Here is a 9,224-nt window from a genome sequence, read left to right as displayed (position 1 = left end):
GCAAAGGCTGCCCGATTAGCAAGAAGAACTCTCAATCACACATCTCCTTCTGCAGATCACACGAGAAAGAATAAATCAACGCCAGACCGAAAAGGCTGCAAACAAGCAGCTTGCTGGAGAAGAAGAACAGAAGGAAAATAAAATATTCAGGAGATATCACGGGAAGGGAGTGTTGGCTATATGAAGTCATTAAGCAGTTTCTCAGGTTTTTGGTGTTTTTATTTATTTATTTATTATTTTCTGTAAACAAAATCGGCCCCTCAGAGAGTGAGAGCTGAACACGCAGGAGCTGTACCAGAGCTTCAGCTACAGAGATAAAAGCTGGCCGGACAAAACCCACAGCAGCGTGTCGAAACGCTACCATCTTCTAGGAAAACAACAGGCACAACTTGAAATCCGAGGGCTTCAGGCTGTCCTTCCCGTCCCACCCCCTCCCCGCCCAGGCGCAGCCCCGGGCTGCAGCTCGAGCTTGGAGCGGTGCGACCAGCGGAACGGCAGGGTGCCGGTTTCTAGCTGTGCTAATGACTAAGGGACGGAGCTTGCTTTCTGGCAATTTCCAGGCAGGGAGAGAGAGCTGCGGCGCTCGTACCTCAGCGGTGAATTAACTGAACTGAAAGGAAATGTTTGTCTCTGCTCCTTGTGCTTCCAGCTCTGTGGATTAATAGTAAAAATAATGGGGAAAAAGAGCACAATTTGGGGGGCTATGTCTGTATGTGTCACAGTTCCGTGTGGAGCAGGGTGACAATATGAGTGGTCACCAGCGTCTGATAACCCTGTGTGTCCCTGCTCCTTGCAAGGGAGTTGGACCAGATGACCTTTACAGGTGTCTTCCAACTCAAACAATTCCGTGGTTCTGTGATTATGTATCTGTCTGTCCTTCTCTCTGATACCTCCCAAAGGGAGCTCAGTGATGTGACGTGAGGGTTAAAAACGCAGCCTGTGTGTGCTGTTAAGGGCAGCGTGTGATTACCTGCAATGCATTATTTTCCATATATTAACTATGATAACCATGTTTACAGGCTGTCATTAAAGGTTTGTCTGCATTGGTGCATTTTTGGCCTCTTACTGTCATTGGAAGCATCTTTATTGGCTTTACCACTCAGGTATAAGTTCTTGCTATTCAGCTATAATAAGCGTCAGCTGCTCCTATCAGCCTCTTTTATGTCGCTGTCTGGCAGCAGCAGCAGAGCTGTTTGCAAAAGGAACTCGTAGCATTTGCTCTTTACAACATCATTAACACCAGATAACAGGAGCAGGGGCTTGGTTAATTGTTTATTTATTTATTTATTTCCAGACAGAAAGAGCAGAAAGAAGTAAAAAGTGGGAAAAGTAGAGAGAATGATGAACAATATGTACAGGAAGAAAACTGAAGAGAAAAACAGACTGAGGATGAGATGCCTGAGGGAAGTAAGTAAATAAATCACGTCATTCCTGTTACATGGGGTATTTCTCTATGCATCTTTAGTATATTCCGTACATACACGCACATCACCCAGTGTTTGGTACACTACTGCATTAGAAAATACTATTGTCTCAAATAATATGTGAAATGCTCTTGTTAGATAGACTCATATTCCACAGTGCTGTAAACCCATATAACAATTTTGGTTCTGTGTTAACATATAAATGCTGAAAGGAAGCCAGGCCTGGGTGTGTTACCTTCCTTTCATTTTAAATGGTTCAGTCAACCTTGCTGCTTATTTGCTGTCTTTGTTGGAGTTGCATGGGTGGAGTTCTGTGAGAACTGGTTCTTTCACAAACCTCTCTGCTGCTTGTGAAATGCATATTGCTCACCATACATAAGCATTTGCTTTCTAAATATGTCTCTGTGCCCTTTGTTATTCATCCTAACCCAGTAAGAACTTCTTTGATTTGCAAGGCTGGTAATATGATATTATATTTAATGGCAATTTCTTATGTTTACAAACTTTCCCAGGCAATCTTTATGAATCAGCAGCCAGGGATGAAACACAGCTGAGTAGTTTCTGCTGAGTTATTCATGCTAGTCCTGCTAGCCAAAGACAAAGAAATTAGAAAACATAAAGCAGGTCGAGAGGAATATGGACATTTATTGTGTAGCATCAGCATCCTTGGGGTTCTTTAATGAGAGAAAGTGTTCTTGAATGTTCAGCATAAACAGAATTCATTGAACAAAAAGCAGTTAACCTCTTTGTAGAATATATTTGTAAATACTGGAAAACCAGTCTTTGGATTAGGGGAAAACGGCAGGCATGTGATATCTCTGGGTAAAAATAAGAACTGATGCTGGGGAAAGGGAGAAAAGGTTATGCCCAGTTGCTGGTGGGAGGCAAACGCCAATGTCTGTTCTAGGCATAGTATCTCAAGGAACACAATGGAAACAAGAGTAAAAAGGTGGAGCATTCATGGCACTGCCTTTCTATTCTACGTCCTGCACACAGGATCTCCCTGGACTTCCACGTACATCTTCTCTGGGCTGTAGGTGCTTCTAACTACACTAAATGTCGGTACTGCCAGAGAAGAAGCTGCCTCTCTGCGGTTGCTGATGTTGCTTTGCCTCCTGTGTCATGTCTCTTATTTGTGGGCACCTGAGCTCAACTCCTACATGCTGTGCATGTACACATTCATCTCCTGCTGTAACCAGAGGCTCTTGAAATCTCTAATCACTGTCTGAGCAGAGCAGCCCAATCAAGTTTGGATTCTGTGTGAGCAGACATACATACATGTTTAACACATGGAAACCTTGCAGTGTATTATTTCTGGACATTGAAGCAGTAAAACAAAGAGATTGAGTGGTGACAAATAATCTTGCAGGTCTGTTTTCTTAGTACTGTGGAATAGTCTTCTAATATTGGAAGATGGTGCCAGAGTTGCTGTTGGTGTTGTTTCATGGCTATTTTCATTTGTTGTGGCTTATTTGATTACTAGAACAACAAGGAAGCTTGCTCTCTGCTCTGTCAAAATGACTTCAGTTACAAAAGGTCTTCAATTACAAAATCTCTAGGGAAATAAACACAAGTGTTTGGGCAGAGATTGCTGAAATGTCCAGCTGGCACACCGATCTTTATTGAAAAGCTTAAGTGTTGGCATTTCAGGATCTCATCAAAGGGCTAAGAATTCATTTACTTCAAGAAAATATACAGATTTTTGCTGACATTTAGACATGTCCAGTGAAACTTCAGCATCATTTCAAAAGAATTCCTTTGTAGGAATAATTTACAATTGAACTTCAAATGGAAAGCAAAGGAATGTGCCTCACTAAGCTGACAGCATAACTTGAAGTTTTTCAGCTTTCAGTTTAGTTTATCCAATATAGTTGGTGACACAGGAAGATTTAGTAAGATGCTTTGTAGAAGCTCTTAATTTTTATGTTTGTTTGTTTGTTTTTCCAATCAGTTTGCAGCTAATCAGAAAGTTTTGCTAGACAAAACGTTAAGTAATTCAGGTGATGATGGAAGCAGAATCAGGAAATATAGGCAGCAGTAGTTAATACTGATGGAACTGGTGAAAAATGGGTACACTTAGAAAATGCCTTATTTGTGAAAAACAGCTGCATACGGATAATAACTACAATAATTCATATTATATAAATATTATTATTTCAGACTTTTTTTTTTTGATTTGACAAATCTGCTGATTTGACAGTTAGCATTTTTGTTGTCCCAGATGGATTAATAGTTAATGGTTAACTAATGGTTTCTTTTCTTATTTGTGAAGAGCTGTGTTTCCTGCATGTATTCACTGCTGGAGAAGATTCTGGTATACATATCCACACGCAGGCTTTTGGCATGTTTCATTTCTTGTGTCATATACTTGATGACTTTTAAGGAGAGTTCAGCCTGTGGGCTATCATTTACTATAATAATAGGGTTCAGGGTCAGAAATTCAGGTGTGTGTTGAGTACAAGGACTTGAAATTTCGTTTTGCTGAACACCAAAATGCAAAGGTAGGGAGGAAGATCATTGACAGAATTGACATTCTGTGACATCTAATGCCTTGTGAAACACCAGGAGAGCAAAGAAACCCAGAACATTTTATAGGAACAGAGAACATAGATTTCTAGACAGTCGGCTTTAGTTTTTTGTGATTCAGAAACTACCTGACAGTAATGCTGGGCATCAGCAGTGATAAAGCTTATCCTCATCAACATGTCACCTGCGTTTTACATATTTATAAGGACTGATAAAATCCCCTCTCCATTTTCACTTCTCCAAGCTGAACAATTTCAAGTCTCTCAACCTTTCCTATTAGGGGAGATACTCCAGGCCTCTGATCATCTTTGTAGCCTTCTACCGGACTCTCTCCAGTAGTTCCCTGTCTTTCTTGTACTGAGTAGCCCTGTACAGGACAGAGGACTCCTAATATGGACTCATCAGGACAGAGCAGGAAAAGAGGATCACCTCCCTCAACCTGCTGGCCGTGCTCTTTTCAGTGCACCCCACAATACCACTGGCCTTGGCCACAAAGGTACACTTCTGGCTCATAGTCAGCGTCTTGTCCACCAGGACAACCAGGTCCTCTTCTGCAGAACTCTTTTCCAGCATGTCAGTCCCTAAATTGTAAGTGATACATGTGGTTATTGCTCCTCAGGTGTAGGACTCTGCCTTTGCCCCTGTTGAACCTCCTAATGTTTTTCTCTGTCCAGCTCTCCAGCCTGTTCTGGTCTTGCTGAATGGCAACACAGCCTTCTGTGTGTCAGCCACTTCTCCCAGCTTTGTATCATCAGCAGACTTGCTGAGGCACTCTATCCCTTCATCCTTTTGCAACAGCTAAGTCTCTTGCTAGGGCAGCAATTCTCAATATAGATAGCTCATGAGGGAGAGAGGGTTAAATTAATCAAGCAGCAAAATTTATAACACTGCACAAGTCAATGGAGGCACTTTGCTTGTACTCCATTGCTTCTGAGAGCAAATCCCTCACCATTATTTGTAAATGATGTGGAAGATTCCCCTCCAGCAGCATATTGATTCAACAGCCTATAAACACACACAATATAATACCTTCTGTCATTCTCAGTCCTCAATCAGTTCAAGGGCAGAAACTCCAGGTATTATCTACTAAATAAGTCTAGTGACCTTACAGTAAGTTTGCTGATGGAATAACATAGAAAGGAAGTGCCGTAACTGAGTTATGCCCTAGACATGTGGTCATGACCATAACTAGCAAATAGCAGATGGACAAAGCAGTATTTAATCCTGTTTGATAGGACACTTGCATGTACATACATCTAAATGTCCTTCAGCAAACACCATCACTAGGGAAACTTGATTTCCTAAGTATTTGCTATATGCATAACTGATTCAGGTGCTTTTCCTGCTACTGGAAGATTCTTGTCTTGTCTGTCTATCTTCTTACTCTCAGCTTTCCCAGATAAACTCAAGTGTATTGTAATTGTAACTGCTAAGACAGCAGTTGTACAAGTTAACTGTTGGAGTCTGTATGCTTGAATGACATTTTAAGGAAATTAATGATTTCTGAGAGCTCTGTATATAATTTGTGGAGTTAAACTGTTGGAATAATGTTAGTAGAAAATGGTATCTGCAGTCTCAACCCAAAATTGATTTTGTAAAATTCCTGGAAATCCATTTGTTTTCTTGCTTTTAGAAGAAAAGGTCAAATGTAGAATAAGTCAGTACAGTTTCAGTGCCATATTTTGTTATATCACTGGTCTCACAGGCCCTTGTAATACTACTCAGAAGTGATTGTTTCTTTAAACAGTTCAAAATTCGCTGGTTGAAGCTCAGAGACAGAAAGGTCTGAGGCCTGAGGAGTAAAATTTCTTTTACAGAGTTTTAAAAATAACAACAACAAATTCTCAAAACCCTCTCTTTTCTCTTGGAAAGCAATTTATAGAAGATGCAGCCCATGATGCTGGGGAGTATATGTACCTTCCCCTTTACACGTGGATTCCCAGCCACCTCCCCAGTATGTGGTTGGTTCTAAGTGCCAGTTAGCCAGCCCTTTCCTCCCTCCTGCCCAAACGGTGCCACTAGGTAGGACAGGAAGTTCAAGATACAGGTGTGCAATTCGGTAGCTTGGCTCTCAGTCAGCTTGGCTGGGGAGAAAGCACCGCAGATTTTGGTCTCTCTGTTGAAGGAGTCAAGAGTCCAAACCCATCTCCAGCCTTCCAGAATCATACTATAATAACAGCGTTGGAGTGGTCATTTCCTCTCCTATTCTAAGTAACTCCAGTTCCTTTGTAACAGTTCAGCAAAAAGAGCAAGGAGAGGCCATACCTAAAGTAGCTGATTATTTGCAGGCTCAAATTCACTTTAAAGAAGAATGAAACAAGTTTTACAGGAAAGTTGTTGCTCACACTGAATTATCTGGAAAGTCTTAGGCCATTAATTGCATTATGTGGCTGCAAAGCATAATGGCAGATGGCCACTGAAGAAGTCTGGAGACGTTTCTCGACTTGATCCGAGGGTTTTGTAGTGGCTAGTGGCTGCTGGTGCTCTAGGAAACTTTATTTTTCCTGCTGAACCTCACATTTAAACTCTTTAAAGAATGAAGTGCCAGTGATTGTACAGAGCTATCACTTCAATTCCTGAGGAGCTACTTCTAACATAGGATGGCAGCAATCTCCCTGGTCAACTGATAGGTGAATGAGATTCCTGAACAGAGGGTTTCAGTACCCCAGTATTAAACTTGGATGCCTAATTTCTGCTACTTGAGTCTTGTGATACTCATGTCTTTTCCTCGGATCTGTTTCAGGGAGCTAATATTTATGCATAGATTAATTTTTTTTTTCTTTAAATACAAAAATCTCAGTATTGACACATGAATAGATACAAAGGCAAAATGAACTCTGCACTGTTCTACTGCTGTCAATTGCATTATCTGGATCTATACCCTTAAACTGTGGCTTTAATAGCTTTTGACATGTTCTGAACAGACTTCTTGCAGATTATTAAATGCAATTAATAAGACCCTGCCAGCAAATCTTTCATCTGTAAAATACTGAAAAATAATTCATTTTGCTTACAAAATGATGTAACTGGAATTTGAGAATTCTGAATTGCGTTCACAGCCAGAAATGTAAAAACATATGCCCCATTTATTTTTTCACTACACCCTTTCACTGTCCACAGTGAGAACTAGACCATTGCTAAAGGCAGATAACAGATGGTAGACCTCCACTGCCATATGACAGTACCCTTATCCAGTTTCTCTGCATACCTAAACTGATAAATTCAGTGTAATTGACTATGAAAGTTCATCCTACATTCAGACACATCCTACTATGATACACCCCCAGCAAGAAAACTAAGCAGACTTTTTAAGCCAATTCTGAATTTCCCAAATCTACATACTTACCCAGTCAAGAGTAGTTAGTATGATTTAAACTGTAGTTTCAACAGGGAAAGTTAGTTTCTTAGAGCAGTAGGAAATGTCCATTTCCAGGAGTTTTTCCAACCCCAAATTAAACAGTCCGTTAGTGTCCAGTTTTGTTAAAGAACATTAAACACCACAAACAGAGAACAAAGTGTTTTTTTAAAAAAAATGAGTTTAATTCATGTAACTTCATTTTTTATTGAACAGATCTTTGTGCTGTCACTTGCATCTTGAAACAAAAGGGACCTAAATGCTTCCTTAGTTTCTGAAGTTTTCATCTTATTGTCTTCTCTTAACTGTCTTCTTTTTGACAGTTTTTGAAAGAGGTTATAATGTACATGGTTTTCAGTCTCTAAATCAATTTCCCCATGCAGAAAAACATGTAAGCATGTTAAAGATGCTTAAGTTAAAGCTCCACTTGAATCATAGGATAAAAGAATTGTAGAGTCATAGAATGGCTTGGGTTGGAAGGGATCTCAAAGATCATGAAGTTACAACGTCCTTGTACAGGCAGGGTTGCCAGCTACTAAATCAAGTACTAGATCAGATTGCCCAGGGCCCCATCTAACCTGGCCTTAAACACCTCCAAGGACGGGGCATCCACAACTTCTCTGGGCACACTGTTCGAGCACCTCGCCACTCTCTGAGTAAAAAACTTCCCCCCCCCCCTCCTTGTGCTAATGTAGATCATATCCTTACATTATCACATCTAGAGCACCATTATTGCAGCACTCTGAAACATTTCCCTGTAAGCTCAAATTCATTACTGAATTATCATGGTTTAACAAGTTGCTGTGGATCAAGTGAGCCATGATAACAATCCGCATGAATGCTTTTAGTCCATGGCAAATCTGAAGTGATATGACTTGGCATAGCTTTTAATGTAAGATGCTGCCTTGCTTTTGCTGCAGTCAGGCCACAGTTAGCATCATGTTTTCAATCTGAATTCCCAATTAGTGTAAAAGAGTTTCAGACCAGTACAGCTAATTTCAGAGGAAAGACTCAAGATTACCTTATGTCCTTCTACCTGGAAGTGTAGCTACATTCACTCTAAACATTGTTCCTTCGAAACTATTCCTGCCTAAACTTCACAAATGAAGACCAGGCTTGCTAAATAAGTAAGTAAGTAAATAAATAAATAAAATACAGGAGAAAAAATACCATTATAAGTAGAAGCAGTCATGGTAGCTTCAGGTAAGGTTATTCACAAATGCCCTCCCTCTACATTAATGGCTTTGGTTGTTTCTAACTTTACCAGATTTAAGTTATCCAAGCTCAATTTATTCCAATTTCATTTTTCTCATGCTGGATGTATTCTTCAAGTTCATTTACAAACAAATGAACAAAATGATTTTGACAAATATAGCCCAGCTGTTCTGACAATGTTATTAGAGGAAAATAAACTTTACTTTCCTTGTGAGAACAGAACAGATTTGTTGTAAAATCCTATTGTTGCTTTGCCCAGACCACAGAATGCTCTTTCTATATCCCATATCTTGACTCAGAGAATTGGGCTGCCTTGCTTTGTGGTGGGACCTATGAGACTGGGGGTTTGTTTAAAGGAGTTTGCCCTGGCACTGTTTTTCTTCCCCAGCAGTTTGCAGACATTTCTATTGCAGATTTGGCTGTTGCAGCTTTGTTGATGGCATGAGCCCAACCTTGGAGTACTCTGTATTCATTTATTATTTGGGACTCTGCCAGTGTTTTTCTCTGGCATCCAAGTGGTGGAAGAGAAAGCAGAATGGAACTTTATGAAATTAAGTAGGTTAATTAAATCGTGTGCATTTAATCCAAGTTTAATAGCAGTGAGGGGGAACTTTTCTAGCCTATGGGCTTTCTCTTTGTTAAACTGCAAGGAGCTGCTATACCGATAGCAAAATAATTTTATACAGTGGTTATAAATTTCTTGG

At 40.2% G+C, this 9,224-nt stretch overlaps 1 long non-coding RNA gene across 4 annotated transcripts in view; it reads left to right on the top strand.

Annotated features, from left to right (window-relative positions):
• The window catches only part of LOC107322484 (uncharacterized), a 43,642-nt gene continuing 34,418 nt past the window's right edge, over nucleotides 1-9,224 (top strand). Inside the window, exons 1-2 of one of the 4 annotated variants that reach the window (XR_014946090.1) lie at nucleotides 1-205; nucleotides 1,295-1,407. This is a non-coding gene — a long non-coding RNA (uncharacterized LOC107322484). Of the gene's footprint in view, nucleotides 206-445; nucleotides 597-993; nucleotides 1,104-1,294; nucleotides 1,408-9,224 lie in introns of those variants that run through there. The other 3 variants (XR_001558965.3, XR_014946091.1, XR_014946092.1) reach the window with 3 other exon arrangements.

Source organism: Coturnix japonica, chromosome 1, assembly GCF_054131305.1.
Source record: "Coturnix japonica strain WE chromosome 1, WE-NBRP24, whole genome shotgun sequence".
Classification (NCBI taxonomy): domain Eukaryota; kingdom Metazoa; phylum Chordata; class Aves; order Galliformes; family Phasianidae; genus Coturnix; species Coturnix japonica.
The sequence above is the reverse complement of the archived record's forward strand: the minus strand, read 5'-3'. Positions and strand labels throughout refer to the sequence as shown.